The sequence below is a fragment of the Heptranchias perlo genome, chromosome 19 (genome assembly GCF_035084215.1).
Source record: "Heptranchias perlo isolate sHepPer1 chromosome 19, sHepPer1.hap1, whole genome shotgun sequence".
In the NCBI taxonomy this organism is placed as follows: domain Eukaryota; kingdom Metazoa; phylum Chordata; class Chondrichthyes; order Hexanchiformes; family Hexanchidae; genus Heptranchias; species Heptranchias perlo.
Window position 1 is genome coordinate 19,036,305 of NC_090343.1, and position 12,373 is coordinate 19,048,677.

Below are 12,373 nucleotides of genomic sequence, written 5' to 3' on the forward strand. Positions count from 1 at the left end.
ACTTCCTTTAATTTAATGTACTAGCTGATCTTAGGTTGCTCATGGGTAGTCTGTGGTCCAGGACATGATTATGTTGTTTTACTCTTAAGGTGGAGCTGTGTTTTTATCTTGGCCTGTCTCTTTAAGGTCAATGCTCTGACACTCCCTGTGGGGAAGTGGTCAATTAGAGATTATTTGCTGAGAGAAGTGTCTGTAGATTTGTGGCTGCCTGTAAATTCTCAACTCCTGCCCTAAGGCGGAAGCCATGTTATCAAGGTCAGAAAATCCAGCAGGAAATGGCTGACTTTCTTTCTGTTTTTGTAAAGCTTTTGACACTTTGAAGTGTGATGACAGAAGCGGGATACACACAAGGCTTGTATTTACATGTATATAACTAGAGAAGTGAAAACTGCACAGCATTTCACAGTAGTTGAAAGGAGTAAAATAAATGACACTAAGTTGGATTGACACTTCACTGCAAATTAAACCACCTTTTGATTAATGGTTTACATAGCCCTCTTGGCCTCTGCATTCATGCAGTACTAAATTTGGTATCAATTAGTGGTTCATTTTTCATTTCTCAGCTTTTCATAACTTATCCTACATATTTATTACTACCTCATATGCAAGTCCTATGTGTGGTAACTGGTAGGTATAGAACGCTGGAGCATTACATTACTGCTGTACTCAGTAAATAAATGTGACCTTAGCTGAAGGCGTCTCACTCTCAGCGATCTTACACTAGTGCTGTTGAGCCGTGTTCATCAAAGAAAGCTTAATCCTTTGATTTAAATCAAAATTAAATATGCAAATCAGATGCTTTCAGAAGTTCCTTTCCTGGTCATAGTTGAAATTTTAAAATTTCATGTTAATTTGTAATTTGGTAAGAATCACTGTTACTATTGCCTTTGCAATTGTATTTGTTAAATGATACAAATAAAAATAAAAATGAATATTCTACAAGGTTGGAAAACAATCAAGAGGTTACGGTGACATCAAAAACTATGAGAGGGAAACTTGACTGGTTTATAAAGGTCAGCATTGCCTCAGATTGTGTTCCCCCTGTGACATCTTTTCACTTCTTCATTTTTCTCTCCTTTTTAGCTTTACCCTACTGAAGGCAGTGGCTCATATTGAAATATGGCAGCCCTCTGGTACCTTGCCCTGGTACTTTTCTTTATGAATGAGCTTAAAAATTGCATATCATTGGGCAGTTCAATTTGAGTGGATGATCACAACCAAGGCCAATCCCAAACCTGACTCCATCTGATGGCCAAACAATGAATCATCACTGAGCATTACTGAATAGTGATTAGGAATAGGAATCCAGCTAGTTTTTGCTGTCCCTCACCCAGGTACTCAGTGAAAGACATCACTGATACACCAAGAAGAGATTGGGTAACAGAACAAGGACATATGGCTCAATACCACATCACAAGATGTATTTACCCTCTGAGCTATCTTTTTAACGCTAGAAGTTGGGATATCTCACTTAGTACGCTGCTGTTTTGCAGTGCTGGCTGTTCAACCTGCCATAATAATAATGCCTGATTGACAGTATTATCAGCATGTTGCAGAACTCCACAGCTTCAATAATCTCATACATGAGCAATGAACCATAATAAAATGTTAACAAAAATACATTCAAATTTCAACTGGTGTGTCTGATGTAGCATTTGTAAATATAAAAATGACAAACAATAAACTCTGGACGAAAACATTTTAAACCTAGCATGATTCAACAGTGCTTATTAATAGGTTTAAATAGGTTCTTGGTGCTGTCTGCAAACAGTTTTGCAAAGATACTGTAAAAGCCTTTCAGCTCTTCATTGAAATTGGTCTTCCAAATTAAGTCTGGCTTTTTCAGTTACCAAAATAATGAGATCAGTGCCTCCCGAGAATCATTCTTAATGATAATGATAATTAATGTAGAAATTAATGGAGGATTGCTATTGGCACAGATAATTTGTAAATCATATCGTCTTAGGGCATGATTATCGTTTTAATAGAAGTGCTTAAAAAGATTTGATCTTTGAAGTGATTTATACTTATTCGTGTCTAATTGGTTTGATGTAAGTCTTTATAAATGTTCCTTTCACAGGTGCAATGAGTTATGAAATAAAGGCATTGCATTAATAGCAAAAAAATAAATAGATAATTTGTCATTCAATTAAATTGACACCAGAATACTAATAACTACTTTTAAAGTACAAAAATCCCATTAAGAGAGTATAAGAGAATATATATCTGAACCAGTGTTGTCAACTGTTCATAAACTGATGACCTCTAGTTAATTTGAATAAAGCATGACCTATATATGCCCTATAAATGCATCGTAATTTGGGATTAATCTTAATTCTGCCCTGTTGCTTTGTCACTAATTAGTATTTATATGCTGCTAGGGGCAAGTCTTGCCTTAAAAGACTGCTGGCAACTGTCTGCAGACAAATGCTTGATGCGTTCATCGAACATTCTTCTTTCCGCTTTTTTTAACACAGGCATTGATCCATTTAATTTTAAATGAGTTAATGCCTCCACTAAAATAGTGGATAGAGGAATGTCACAAATACATCAAGCATCTGTAAAAGTTGCCAGAAGTCATTTCCAAGTCTCCAGTGATGTGACTTTAAAGCATCAGTAAACTCCATATAGTATAGGAGATTGGTATTTGACATTCTCTGCATGTTGTGGAGTGCATAGCAATATGCTGTTGGAACTGTAGTTATGTATGTGGAACATATATCTCATGAGAATCAGATAAACACCAATTTCCAGCAATATGTATCTTGGAAATAGTTTGGCCAACTCATGTCGGCACACAGCCTTTTGCTCTCTGCCTTTTGTAAAACTTACGGCTGTGATTGTGAGTGTGTTGCACTGTCCCTGAAGGGTTTATAAAAACAGACTTCTTTAGGAGTAATTTTCTGGCATGGCATTGCCACAATGAGTAACCTTGCCCAGCGAACGTGCATATTAGAAATTCAGGTGCAGAATGATGGAAGATGGGAAATGACAAAAGACACCAACTTCTCAAATCATTTCACTTAAAAAAAAGAAATATATGTTGAAGATCTAACTGCATTAATGCTGCGGATTTACAATGTAGGGCCGATTCCAACATCTCGCGATATTGTGGGCGCAGAAAGGAAAACTGTATGAAATTAGGTTACGTTCAGTGTTGACAACTTTCTGCTAATTTAGACACATTAAAGGGGTAATTTTCTGACTTTACACGTCAGGCTTGCTGACAGCATGGGCATAATTTTAACATGGCGGCGGGAACTCAGCGGGGGCGGGGGTGAATAGTTGCATTGGGAAACCCAGAAAAATTTTCTGTGCATCGGCTCAAGCAATCATGATATTAGAGACAGTGAGCTCTATATGGACCTCCCATCAATCATCCTCTCTGTCCCATGGGGCTGCTATCAGTCCTAGTCCCCTATACACACAACATTTGGCTTCACCACCTCCTTCATGATTAGTTGCCTCCAAGATGCCACTAACCCTCATCTCCAAGCAAAACATAATACAGCCAGAGACAACTCCCCTTCTCTAGCTGATACACAAGGCCATGAGGATGGTGCCAGATGGTGCTTATTACTCTTAGAGGCCCTTTCTTACACAAGGTCATAAAAAGCTTGTTTTGGACAGACAGAAAGCCTTTGTTCACAGCAAAACTGACATAATGCTTTCCCTACCAAGGTTTACAATATTGTACGGAAAGCTTGTATAATGCTTTTCTTACACCACACCCCCCCCCTCACTCTGTCCTGCCAAGCCTGCTCCATTGCATCACTCCTCACACCCACTTAAGTCTCATCATCAACTTGCCTTCACTTTTTGTGTACTTCCTCACCTCCCTATTTGTGAACCCACCACTCCCACTCACCCCAATCCTGATGCAATGTGATGATTCTGTCTGATTCTCACCCTCTGATGCATCTCTTTCATTGGCAGCCTCTCTCAAAGCAGTGCATCCATTGGGTGACCACGTCACCCTCACGCACTCACGCATCTGTTCTTTCTCCCCTTGTAGAAGAAGAGAGTGCAAAATGCACGGGAGAGGAGTAGGACTGGAGGGGGGCCTCCGCAAATAGTGCACCTGACAGAGGCAGACGAAGAAGCCTTGGAGCTCAGCCACATGGTTGAATGCCTGTCCGTCGGAGATGGCAAGACTGGCAACCCGCAAACAGCTGGTGACAGAACTTTAACATCCTTCGCACACATCATGAATTGATGTTATCAATGATTGACCTGTTACATACCTCAGTATGCTCATTGCAAACTCACTTCTGCACTGATTATTAATATTGCTTTATGTTCTCTTCCAGGGCCTTCAAGGATTGACGAGGAGCCACGCGCCATGGAAGAAGGCGATTCCTCAGAGGAACTCAATTCCTCTGAGGGCACACTGTCACATCACATCCAGCCACTCACCAGCGCAGATACTGGCACTTCGGTGGGTCCTGTTAGCCAGATAGTTGGGTTGTCACCTGGTGATTCACCACTCACAAGTGAGCACAAGCAGACACTATTGGTAGGGGCAGCCCGGGAGAGTCCGCATCAGGGGACACACTCCTCCCCAAGCTCCGCTCAGCTCGACACAGATGCTGAACCCTGGGGGCCATTGTTGAAATGAGAATGATAGAGGTGCAGCAACACTTTTGCGAGGGACTGCAAAACGTGCCACACATACTCTCCACAATAGTGCAGAGGATGGAGGAGTCCACCTCCAGCATTAGTGGAATGGTGGCATAGGTAAGTGCGGGAATGTCTGCGATAGAGAGAATGGCAGCCTCCACTGAGCTTCAAGCACAGCTCTCAAATGAGTCCATTCAGGCCATGACAATGACTGTGTAGACTCAGGATGCCAACATGTCTGCCACCTTAAACAGGCAGACAGATACTTTAGCCGTGATCTGCACCAAGCTGCTGTCCAGCAGAGTGATAGGAGTGATGTGGCCCTGGCCCAGGAGAGGGATGATGGCGAAAGGGGACATGAAAGTGGGGACTCCATTCAAAGCGCTCCCACGTCTCACCCGTTGCCCAACCCACACCCACCCACCCCCCCACAACAAGTACACGCGATGCTGCCTCCTCTCCTGATGGCCGAGTCTGCCCCTGCACAGATGCAGGAGGAGCAGTCTTTGGCGGGGCCCTCATGGGCTCCAAAATCCAGAGGGTGTAGGCCGAGAGCATCTCAACAGTCATGGCAGGGACCTGAGCAACCTGCCACCACCTATGCTAAAGCCACAGGGGATGCACCTTGTAGAAGCGCTAGGAAGAGGAAGGTTAAGGTTTTGTGATCTCCAAGGCGATGCACAAGGGTTTGTGAAGCAATGTCACTTCTTAATTATATTTGTTTTTTGTTAAATGCAAATTAAATGTTATAATTGTCACCACCACTGCCACGTCTTACCCATTCTTGAGTCCCATTTGTAAAAGCGCCCTTTCATGTGCTTCATCATGAACGCCAAGACTTGATGCCATCCATTGGGTGCGTTTACAATGGGTGTATGCGTGGTTGAAGGACTGTTTTGTGCAAGCGGAGGGGGGGGGGTGCTGATTTTGGAGGTGGTGGCAGTGGTTGTTCCAGCCGGTCTGAGTAGTTTACTATCTTCAGGTTGCAGCTCTCATTATGAGAACCTGTTAGATATGAGGGAATCCCTGGCATCACAAGCAGCTATGTGTGCCATTGCTCTGGCGATAGGTTCCCCGGCGATAGGTTCCCCATCTTCTTCGTCCTCCTCCTCCTCCTCCTTGTCTTCTTCAACGTTGCCGGCAGATGAAGATGCTTCATGAGCGCATTCGAGCTCCTCCACCTGTGACCCTCTCTACTGAACGATGTTGTGCCGATCGCAACACACCACTATTATTCTGCACACCGTCACTGGTGAGTACTGAAGGGATCCCCCAGATCGATCCAGGCACCTGAAGCTCATCTTCAGCATTCCTATGGCTCGTTCAGTGACAGACCTGGTGGTGATGTGACTGTGGTTGTACAGCTGCTGTGCCTCGTTGATGGGGTTTTTCACAGGTGCCATGAGTCACGTCTGCAGGGGGTATCCCTTGTCTCCGAGGAGCCAGCCCTTAAGTCTGTCTTGTGCGTGGAAGAGGGCCGGGATGTTGGACTCACGCAAAATGAAGTAATCATGGCAACTGCCAGGGAATTTGGCGCACACCTGCAGAAATCTCCTCCGGTGGTCGCAAACTAACTGTGCATTGATGGAGTGATATCCCTTTCGGTTGATGAACAGTCCTGACTCATGTGCAAGTCCTTGGATTGCTACGTGTGTGCAGAAATTGCCCCCTGCACCCGTGGAATGTAGGTAAATATGTCGGAACACAAGAATTCTCAGTGTGAACAAAGAAATCTCAGTCTAAACACAAAGAACTCTCAGCAAATGGTTTGTTTGAGAGAACTGATTGCCCTGCTGCAAAAACTCACCTTTTCTTCACATGCGTCATTCACCGGTTTAAAGGTCCAAATGAGGGTCGGCTGCAACTCGCCTCCGTTTCTATGGCGTGTTTCAGAGGCCATGGGAGACATGTTCAGGAGAAGCTAAAATGGCTTGTGTAGGTCAATACACAAAAAGTTAATAGCACTAAGTACTTTAAAGACCTAAGTTGGCCCTTTAAATATTGGCCCACTGACTTTAAGTGCCAGCAGGATTTCCGGGTGTCAGAAGCATGTACGCATCCAAATGCATCTGGGTCAAACTCGGAAGTGGGTGCGTTGGAGCCAGGATGCGGTCTCGCTGCGAGAACAGAGTATTTTTACTGCCCACCCGCCCCCAACCCACACGCTCTTGGAGATTAAAATTTACCACCATAAATCGGAAAGATGGGTTTGCGCGGCCCATGACGTTTTAATCGTTCGTTTAAATTAATGGAGGATCGCTAGTGGCCCAGCTAATTTTGTCATTTCTCATCTCCCATCAGTAGTTTTAAACTGTTATATAAAAATAGCAATAATACGGTTCCATAAAAATTGTTTTATTTGCACTTAATTGACTTATTCCACTGTCTCTGTCTCCAGTGGGTCATACACCTACACAGAACTACATAGAATGTACGTCACAGAAACAGGCCATTCGGCCCAACTAGTTTATGTCAGTGGTTATGTTCCACACGAGCCTCCTTTCACCCCTCTTTATCTAACCCTATCAATATATCCTTCTAATCCTTTCTCCCTCATGTGTTTATCTAGCTTCCCCTTAAATGCATCTATGCTATTCGGTTCAACTACTCCTTGTGGTAGCGAGTTCCACATTCTAACCACTCTCTGGGTAAAGAAGTTTCTCCTGAATTCCCTATTGGATTTATTAGTAACTATCTTTTTTATGGCCCGTAGTTCTTGTCTCCCCCCACAAGTGGAAACATTTTATTTACGACCACCTCATCAAACCCTTTCATTATCTTAAAGACCTCTATCAGGTCATCCCTCAATCTTCTCTTTACGAGAGAAAAGAGCCCCAGCCTGTTCAGTCTTTCCTGATAGGTATTACCTCTCAGTTCTTACAATATTCCAGATAATTCCAGTAACCATTTCTCTCTCTCTGTAATCTCCAACACTAAATAGAACAGCCTTTAAGGCAGCACAAAGGGAAAGGTCTATTTTTCACTAACTCCTTCCATTGTTACTGCGCTTATCACTATGAAAACAAAGATAATTTATAACAGTAACTTTTATATATATTGGAGTGCATTCTTAGGAAAATTCACCGCCCCTGTACTCCCACTCAAAGAGAGCGCGGGTCAGAGAGCTGCCGCTACAGTGTTGTAGCCCGATCTCTGACCCGAACACCCTTAGACCATGGCTCCCACTGGGAGTTTACCCTCATAAATTTTCTGCTCTTCATGCTGAGCGCTGTTTGGACTGGGGAACAGAACACTTTTCACATTTGAGCCGCCAGTATCAGCAGCAAAGTCATGTGCAGGTTAGCAAGGGACGGTGCAGTTATCTGCTGACACTTCTGCTTTGATGCATCGATGCAAAACTGGCAGTACAACTGAGTGGATAAATGGGTGCACTAAAACCCTGAGGCGTGAGCCCCCCTCCAGGAGGCCATCTTATAGCAGTTTGAGTTCCCAGAGAGTAGAGTATAAATCTAACCTTAACTACAAGTCTCAGTAAAGCACTTTCTACTTCCATCAATGTGAGTGTTTCCATTTTACACACCAGCCATCCTTAGGTGTTGCAGATTGAGATTGTCAATTAAAGTCTCTTCAGTTATTGTTTTCTTGAACATAAGCCTAAAAATTACTATTTGCGATATCAGCAAATGAACGCTTAATGCATTTGGGTGGCATTCCTCCGTATGGCAATTTAATGGCTGTATAATCAAAGAAATGCAGAATTTTACAACACAGAAGGAGGGCATTGAACCCATCCCATCTGTGTTGGCTCTTTGAAAGAGTGATGCACACAGTCCCAATTTCCTGTCCTTTCCCCATATTCTTTTAAATTTTGCTCTTCCAAATATTTATCCACTTTCAAGTCCCCAATCCTTGCCAACCCACATTTCCCAATACATCATTTTCAAAATTCTTATCTGTATCTACGAGTTCCTCATTGACTCACCCCACCCTATCTCTGTGGCCTTCTCCTACCTAATGTCACATCCTGAGCCTTTCTTCAATCTAGCCTCCTGGGTAAGTCTTCCTGCCTGCATTCCAGCACTGGTGGCAGAGCTTTTAGCTGTCTTAGCCCTAATTTCTAGAAGTCCCCTACTCCCTGTTTCCCTGCCTTTTAAACACCTTCTCAAAAGCTACCTTTTCAATCATGTGTTTTGTCATTTCTTCTAACTCCCCCACTTATGCATGGAGTTTATTTTTCTTCTCTATGGAGCATCTTGGAATATTTTAGTAAGTTAAAAGTGCTGCATAAATGCAAATTTGTTGCCGTTTCTCCCCATAGCTAATGTTTCCGAAGTCTGTAACCATGGTGATTGGCAGGAAGGTCGCAAGCAGAAGGTATCTTTACTTTAGATATATTGGTGCCCAGAACAATAGATTTTATTGGCTGTTTACCTTCCACGCATAGATGGAAGACTTTCCTCCTTTGTCCTCATCACTTGCTAAGTGGCTGGTTGACAGATCCCTTTACCATTTCTTAAAATCTGCCTTTTTCTGTGGCATGGCAGTTAACTAATTCTCCAATATGTTCTACACACACAAATCAATTTAAGGCACGTCCTTGATTTCCAAGTTAGAAGAGTCTTGGTGCAGTCATTATGAGTAAAACTGTATGTTCAGCTGGAGTGGAGTTGTGCCCATTAGTATTGTGTGCATGTACATACATCATCTGCTTAAACATCTCCAATCGTATGTTAATGTAGAAGCACAAACTGTTGTACATTTTTGCATCACTTATAAATGGTGAACATGTGGCTAGCACGTGTTATGAAGGGTTTACTGCAGATGGGAGAGGCCAGATGCAACCATTTATATTGCACTAGCTCTGAACTGATCTTGCTGTGAAACTGGGATCAGCTTGAAGTATAGAATTCACTGGCAATGGCAATGGGCTGGTCAGATCCAGACAGATCTGAAGTCTTTTTCAATCACCAGTTGGTAGCATAAATAGGGTTTATGATTGACAAACAATAAATTATAACAGATTGTAAGTATGTTTGTTTACAGACATGGGGGGAGTTTTAACCCCCAACAACAGGTGGGGTGGGGACGAGTGGGAAGTTAAAATAATAGATTTTTCTAGCGTGACTGGAACCCAGCTCCAACTTCCAGGTTTAACGGAGGCACGTTTGGATGCATGCTCTAGTAACCTACTCACCGGAGATGGCTCCATAATTAGTGCAGGCGGGCGGGTACTTATGGGAGCAATTTACCTCATGAGACATTGATTAGGTGTTTTTAAATTGAATTTAAGAGACCTTAATTTAACGCCTCCAGCACGGGTTTCCCAGGGCTTGTGAATCTTGCCAGTGAAACGGAGACGAGAAGGGCCAGAGGAGCAGGAGTCCTTCACCGTGGCTCACCAAACTTTTAAAGACCCCACGATCGGCCAAAGCCCACACGATGTCAGACTTCCCCCACCCACCCCCGCGATCACCCCCCCTCCCCATACAAACCCCAAGGACTCTGATCTCTCCCTGGCTGCTATCCCCCTCGACGGGCAGCCAACCTGTCAATCTGGCTGGCTGCCGGGCGCGAAAAGTGTTGAAAACATTTTAACAACGTCCTAATGTCAAAATCATCACGTCGTGCAGGAAACCTTACTTTGAGGTTTCCCATCCGAAAATTCTTCACCCCACTCTCTTCCCGGCTCCGAGTTAATATCCAGGCCAGAAAGTTTAATATATAAATTTGAATCACGATTTTCTTATCAGGATCCCATAATTACACATGTTTTTCTCCAGTATGAAAAGATGCTAAAATATTAAAATTATAGTTTTGTCCAGTGTCACGTAAAATCAACTGACTGGCATCCTTCCCATACCACAATAGCTTAATCTAATCACTGCATAAATAAGATTTTCATGACTACAAATCAAAGCTTCAACACTTTGAATCAGTTAACGTTAGCATAACAAAAACATTGTTGACTATAAATTTGATGATGTTTAGGTTGATTCAGGGGTTGCTTCGGACAAGACTTTATTTGTATATGTGCTGAGGAAAAAGCTGTGGAGGAGGCTGGAAAAATTATCTTAAATTAGCAGGCAATTTTCAAAGGAAAAATAATTAAGTTCAATTCTGTTATGTAAGTACCCACTTAAGCCTGTATTTCCCTAGTTAATTTATAGTAAAATTAAACAGTATCTACTCTGAAGTTGCATCTGTTTTGAACAAAAGGGGAATATTCAGTCACACAGGGCCCTTTTTACTCATTCTAGTGTGAAATACTAATTTGTAGTGAAACATTTACCACCAAGATTGAGTGGAGTCAGTGTAGTGTACAATTTTTTTATTGGACTTTGCATTTTAAAAATTATTATACTTAACAAATTATCATTAATATTTCATGGTCTCACTTAAGAGTGATTTTTTTAAAATGCTGTTAAGATTTTCTAGTTTACTTGGTTATCGCCTTGCACTTAAAGTGTTATTCCGCTCGATAACAGTGGAATCTAGGCAGAATAGAACGAAATAGCGCTAAAGATGCATAAGTGAGTTGCGCCCATAACCACTATCTGCGATCTTTTACATTGGTTCAAAAGTCCAGTCGCCCGAAGCAGTCCCCACCCACAAAACTGGCCACGATCGAGTATGCCGCTTGATTGCACCGATTCATGGGAGATTTTACGTTTGGGCGGAAAAGTCAGCGTAACTTCACTTCGGCAAAACCGACACAATGTCCAGTGCATTTTGGGCGCGTTTTGACGATTGCGTCCCGAGCATGTATTCCACGCCGGGATGTTTAACAAATGCTATTTGCATCACATTTAAATATGTATGAAACGCATGTACACACAAGAATAAGACACCAAAAACAATGAGTGTGCCCTGTTCCACAATATAATTTGCCACTAACTACATCAACACTGTCTTTAACTCTGGCAGCATCTTGTGGTGCACTTGCACTATAGCTGTAGCATCAGTGTGAAGTGTTTACACTTTGCGCCATTGCTACACTTATAGCGTAAACACAGAGTGGGTGCTTGACCTGACACTGAAACGAAGCAAAGTGCCACTCCTGGTCTTCCACTGACGCTAAACTTGTAGGGGGAGAAATTCTGCTTCTGCATTTACCAGCCTGTGATTTTCCACTCATTGCCCTTTAGGGCAGGGGTGAGCATTGCAGTCTAGTAAGCTCAGATGCAGAATTCCTATCCTGTAGTGTAAATGCATCCTTATTCAGGGGGTGATTTGATGGAATGAAAATTGTTGCAGTACTCATTAACTAGATATTTTTAGGACATTTTCAGAAAGGTATTCTGCTATTTGTTAAGTGAAATAGTGACTTCTGGTGCCTTAAAGTCAGCACTGCACCCAGCATTTCTAAAATGCTTCGTGCAGTTAGAAAATTGTGGAAAGTAAAAAGGAAAAACTGCCAATACTGGGAATCTGAAATAAAAACAGAAAGTGCTGGAAATGCACAGGAGGTCAGTCAACATCTGTAACAAGGATTATAATATTTCAGGTGTGTACCGACTGTGTATTTCCAGCATTTTCTATTTTTATTTTGGAAAATTTGGAAGTCTTTTAAGATCTTAAGATCCAGCACTCCTTTAACAATTGAAAACTGATTGAAAGATGGCTCCTTGATATTATCGTCTTCCTTTTTGACATCATAATTTAATTCTTTTCCCCACAGAATAAATATTTTTTTCAATTTCATGGTCTTTTATCTCCCCTCACAATTTCCATTTTACTCTCTTAAAGTTCATCTCCAAGACACCATAAAAAGGTTACTTATTTTTATGTATGT

At 42.3% G+C, this 12,373-nt stretch overlaps 1 protein-coding gene across 1 annotated transcript in view; it reads left to right on the top strand.

Moving 5' to 3' along the window:
* ptprt (protein tyrosine phosphatase receptor type T) overlaps positions 1-12,373 on the top strand; it is a 721,453-nt gene that overhangs the window by 611,597 nt on the left and 97,483 nt on the right. The window lies entirely within an intron of this gene.